Raw genomic sequence first — 6363 nt, forward strand, 5'->3', positions numbered from 1 at the left:
TTACTAAGGATCAATTGAATGAGATGGTTAGCATTGGCTCTCTGCCTAAGAAAACTGAGATCAAATGGCGAGTTCCAGGAACAGAGAATCCTCCAACCCCAAGACAAGGCGAGGTGGTAATCTTTGTTGACCATATAGGCCATGGTTTCAAACTGCTAGGGTCAAAATTTTATCGACATGTACTTCCCAGCTTCCAACTGCATCCACAAGATATTGGTCCCAACTCAGTCTCCAACTTATGTAATTTCCAAGTCTTCTGTGAAGCCTATTTACAAGAAGAACCAACTGCAGAATTGTTCCGGGAATTCTTTCACTTAAATCAGGGCACAAAGTTTGTGAATGGCCCGAACACAGAGCTTGGTGGTGTCTTGATTCAAAAGCGGAAAGAAGTGGAATTTCCTCATGCCAAACAACATAGCCACCCAAAGGAATGGAACCAAACATGGTTCTATTGCAGAGACACTTCGCCTGAGGATAAAAATCCCCTCCCCGGCTTCCGTGATCATAGATTTTCCAATACTCACCCAATGCCAGAATGCCTGAGCTCTTCAGAAAGGGCAAAATACGCTCCTCAAATCGCCAAGCTCCGGGCCTTTATGGCAAATGGTTTAACAGGCGTGGATTTTGTGCGCTGTTGGATATCCTAGAGTATCTTGCCGCTAAGTCGTCATCCCGGTTTAATGTGCGAATATACCGGCGAAGTTGACGATCCTCAACGCCACTACAATATCCAATTATCTGAGGAAGAAGTTACGGAAGGTGTAAAGAAAATTCTGGATGAATCAGAACTCGTCTGTAGTCAAACCGGTCTGAGTCCCTTCTATACCAAGAACAAACCGCCTACTATAAGCATTACACTTCCTCTTCATCTCTAATATCTTTAACTTATACAAGCTGTAACCCTTCTTCTTTATATATATATATAGTGTGATGACCCTTTCTGGAAACGGAAATCCATAGAGAAAGCGACAAAGCCAACTGGAGACAAAGTGGTCAAACCAACCCGCCCGAAGACCAAAGCCGTAAAACGGACGTCAAAGCGGAAAACGGCTGACCGGATTAATATGGAACTTGATGATGATACTGATGACCTAGAAGTTGAGGTAGAACTTGACTCACTTGGCTCTCTTTTTATGCATCTTGTTAACAATGATCTTCCTCAGGAGGAGGCAGAGCTAGTCAGGCTGATGACGTAGAGGTAATTACCCTTTCCTCTAGTTCAGACTCTATGCCAACACAAAAAACTCGCCAAGCAATCCAGAAAGTAAGCTTTTCTCATCCTCTTGCTCACTTGGATCCAACATTTATTTTGAAGAATCAACAGCACGAAGCTCGCCGGACAACCCGGCACAGTGGCCAACAGGTCACTTCTACCGATTTACCTGATACTCCGGTTGGGAAGCGCCGGTCTGAGGTCTCTCCTACTTCTGACCATTCTTACCCCAAGGCAGGTTATTTCAGACATCCTCTTAATCCATCAGATTCAAATTATCATGTGACACCTCCTTCCTCTTCTAGTGAATCGATAGCAACTCAACTCCCCCCTTTGAAAACTGTGGCCGGGTGAGTTATGAAAAACCTTTCCTTTCAATGCACCATATATCTTCTGAACATGATGTTAATCCTTTTTAATTCTGTTTGCAGGGCCAAAGCCAGACCCGGCAAGAAAGCTCGGGTCACCAATCCGCCAGAAGACCCTGTTGCCGAAGAAGAAGAACCAAGAGGTGAACCGGAGCAGACTGGTGAACCAAAAGGCCTTCATCCTGAAACAACTTTTGATGATCCGCCCCTTGACGGCCAATATACTGACAAACCAACAGATGCTGAACCTGCCGCCCCTGATACTGAACAGGCAGAACCAAACCGGGCTAATCCAATGAAAGACACTGAAATTCCATCATCATCCACCAAAAATCCTGAAGGCCAAGGTGATGACGTTATTATTACTGGAACAGGCCATAGCTCCCCTGGTCATCCCGTCATTTTGTCTCAGCATAGTGCCAAAGAAGAGCAAATTGCCAGGGATAAAGGTAAATGGAGCAGCGACTTATCAAACTATGCTCATCTTAACACTGATGAACTTCATTCCGGCTTCCTGAACCGTCTGCACTCAAACCGGGATTATGAAGCCGGTTTGGTGAATTTGATGAAAGAATGATATGAGGTAAATGCTTCTCCTTTGTATATTGATTTATAACTGAAATACTATTCCAAATAGCCTCCAAGAGCCATTTTATGATTGTTAATCATAAACCGGGTCTTTCTAACACTTCAAGCATCCCATCATTGATCCTTGCAAAGGCGTGTCCTCAATCATAGAGAAGACTCATGTTTGAAAAAATTAGATAACGTTCTGCAGCATAGCCCCCAAAGGCCGGTTTAACTTGGCAAGTTAATCCAGTTTTTAATCCACACCGCCGGTTTAGAACAAACGTACATTAGCCCCCAAGTGTCTTGCATTGTTCTGGAGACTTGTATAGAGGGTAGTATTTGAGAGCAAATAGGCATTAGCCCCCAAGTATGAAGTGGATAACTTGTTATATGCTTTATACTTAGTGCATAAATATGTTGTTTTGTTGAATATACCTTCAATGTTGCAGGCTGAACTGAGAAGCAAAGATGCCCAAAACTCTGACTTGTAAGAAAATGTGAAGTCTCAACAAGCCGAAGCTGCAAAACCCAAAGAGGAGCTGACGCAGGCCCTGGCCAGAATGGAAAAATTGAAAGAATCCTTCAACCGAGATGATGCTGAATGGGAAACCGAAAAAGCCGGTTTGACCAAAAGAGCTGTAGATGCCGAGGAAGCCCTGAAACCGGTGGTTGAAGAACTAACCGGTTTGAAGCGCCAAATCAATGTTATGACCTCTGATATCTTTGGTAAGTGTTTGCTTATGTATGTTGCACCAGTCAATGAATCTTAAAGCTGACCAAAATATTGATAAAATCTTTGGCAGGAACTCGGATCACTCATCTTGGTGCAGATATGCGGATGAAGCTCAAAGCGGCATATACATTGGTTGAGCAGCTATACTTTGGATCTCAGCGAGCCATTAGTACAGCGGTTTATAACAAACCGGCGCCAACGTTGATTAAGGAGACCCTTGAGAAGCTAGGCATGTTACCGGCGCGTATTGGCAAGTTGAAAAGAGCCGCTGCGAGAGCAAGAGCATTAACCGCCCTTATTCGAGCCAAGGCCTGGATTCCAGACCTTGAAGCAGAGGATATCATTAAAGGATATCCATGCGTTAAAGAAGACGGTTCAAACTTTGACAATGATGATCTTCGGTGGCTGACCAAACAGATGCGGCCAGCAGCCAGCAAATTGGCTGAGGACACCGATTTGTCCCATTTTCAACCGTTTTATGATGCAGAAGGGAAAAGACAGCCGGCTGATATCCATGAAGTCGAAGAACTTGTGCCTCCGATTCGTAAGCACACTTATGCCCCTGATATTAACCCTTCTGATCTTATCCATGAGGAGGCAGTGTTCCAAGCTTTAACCGGAATCGACTGGTCAACGTCTGGTTTCCAGTGGCTGGGGAGGGATGAAGAAGTGCCAACACCAACTGATCCGCAACCGTCAAACCGTCGTGATGAAGAGTCCTGATCCGGTCGCCGGTTTATATGGCTACTGTGAAAAACAATGGCACTGTTTGAACAGCTTTGAAACTTCATGTAATAGGATAGCTTAAACTTTGTTTATCTGCCATGCCATCGAGCATGTTTCATAACGCTTTGTGACAATCTGTGCCGTCCTTCAGGATATATTTTATGCATAGCCTATGATGACTTGCCTTCCTGGGTCCAAAAAACTTAAAAGTGTCTAGCGGTTTACCGCTAAACATGTCATAATATCCAAGAAGTATATCGTACTTTAGTTGAATAATCAAGTGTGTGTACAAAAAATAATGTACAGAACATACCTCATTGATTGACCAAACGTGTATACAGCAAAGGTGTTTAACACCAACCCGATACATTTGGTAATTTCATCTTCATAATGCCGGTCTATCTATTAAACCGGACTGGTATAACTACCGGATTTTTTTTATAACACTGGTGATTTAGTAAAACCAGACCGGGTCAATGACCACCGGTTTATAATTGATCATGTGCCAACAACTGGTGGTTGGAAAGAAAGCCGGGTCAAGGACGCCGGTTTATCAAAAAATACTTATGATTGTCAACAAACAAAATTCAAATAGGAAAATATCTAAGGCTTTTTACGAGCTGCCAGGCTCCAAATCGAGGCTTTTCATGGGCTGCCAGGCCTCTGAGTTAAACCATTTAACAAAGCCTTTTAAGATGGGCCTCCAATTAACCAATCATCGTTTTAACTATGACAAGTTCAGGGTCTGTAAAAGATTGACTTGTCAAATGTTCGATGGGTCATGCCAGGATTACCTGGATAGGAGTGGCTTACTTGATGAAGGCAGGTTAACCCGGGGTTTTAGGTGAATACACCAGGCTTCCAAGTCGTGGCTTGATAGCCAATTACGAGGGTCCTTTCAAACTCTTTCTTGCTTTGCAAAAAAAAGCCCCCAAGTAACTTTGTGAGCGATGCTCAGCGTATGCCTATGTTTGAGTTTGTACTGTGTACAATACCCTCTTTGGCTCCACAAGTTTTTCCTTGTGTGGCTGAAATGCCTATCAAGAGGTGTAGCTGTGGTTCAGACATGACCAAGCCCGCTAGTGATTTTCTTTATCTTTATGCAACTGCTAAAGCCGGTTTAACAAAGACTCCGCTTTGACTGTTAACTTGTAAAAGCACACATATGATATAAGAAAGAACAGATACCCCGCTTTTAACGGAGGCTCCGGTTTATTATATGGTATATACACTGTCATAAATATGTATAGGTGAAGAGCCTATGGCTTCAAGTATAGTAAGGCCGAAGGAGAGCTATGTTCCATGGCCGCTTTGTCTCCTCCTCCGATTGACGTGAGTCTTCATGCTCTCGAGCATCAATGAGATAGTAGGATCCGTTGTGCAGATTTTTGCTGACCACAAGGGTCCTTCCCAAGGGGGGGATAACTTGTGCATATCAGTCTGATCCTAGATGAGCCGGAGCACCAAATCACCTTCTTGAAAGGTTCTAGTTTTGACCCAGCGGCTGTGATAACGTCGAAGATCTTGTTGATAAATCGCCGAACCTGCTGCTGCAAGATCCCGCTCTTCATCCAACAGGTCCAGAGAATCCTGATGTGCCTTCTCATTATCAGCTTCAACATAAGCTGCCACACGGGGAGAATCGTGACGGATGTCACTAGGAAGAACCGCCTCCGCTCCATAAACCATGAAGAAAGGCGTGTAACCCGTAGACCTATTGGGTGTGGTGTTGATGCTCCATAACACAGAAGGTAGCTCCTCGACCCAACAACCCGGCGTCCGCTTTAAGGGAACCATAAGCCTTGGTTTGATAGACCGTAGAATTTCTTGATTTTCCCTTTCCGCTTGACCATTAGATTGGGGGTGAACCACTGATGCTAGATCAAGCCGGATGTGCTCACGTTGATAGAATTCTTCCATCTCCCGTTTTGATAAGTTAGTACCATTGTCCGTTATAATGCTATGTGGAAAGCCAAACCAGAATATCACCTTTTTGATGAATTGAACCACCGTGGCTGCATCACACTTGCTGACTGGCTCTGCCTCTACCCATTTAGTGAATTTATCAACTGCTACTAACAGATGGGTCTTTTTATCCTTGGAGCGCTTGAAGGGTCCAACCATATCCAGCCCCCAAGTTGCAAACGGCCATGTAATTGGTATCATCCGCAACTCTTGAGCCGGAACGTGCGCACGGCGGGCAAACTTTTGACATCCATCACATCTTTTGACTAAATCCTCCGCATCAGCATGCGCCGTCAACCAGTAAAAACCATGGCGAAAAGCTTTGGCAACCAACGACTTTGAACCGGCGTGGTGACCACAATCCCCTTCATGAATTTCTCGCAAAATCTCACAACCTTCTTGAGGAGAAACGCATCGCTGAATTGCTCTTGAAACACTGTAACGATGTAACTCCCCTTTGAGTATGGTCATGTACTTGGACCGCCAGATTATCTATCGAGCCAACGTTTCCTCAGCTGGTAACTCGCCCCGGTTCATGTAATCCAGATATGGGATCGTCCAATCCGGTATGGCATGCAGAGGTGCCACCAAGTGAGCCTACGGATCGGGAATAGCCAAATCTTCTTCGGTTGTTATTTTGACTGACGGATTGTGCAATACATCAAGAAAGACATTGGGCGGAACCGGTTTACGTTGGGAACCAAGAGGACTTAAAGCATTCGCCGCTTAATTCTTCCGCCGGTCTATATGGTCCACCTGATAACCTTTAAAGTGACCAGCCACTCCGT

The sequence above is a fragment of the Triticum aestivum genome, chromosome 5A, assembly GCF_018294505.1.
Source record: "Triticum aestivum cultivar Chinese Spring chromosome 5A, IWGSC CS RefSeq v2.1, whole genome shotgun sequence".
In the NCBI taxonomy this organism is placed as follows: domain Eukaryota; kingdom Viridiplantae; phylum Streptophyta; class Magnoliopsida; order Poales; family Poaceae; genus Triticum; species Triticum aestivum.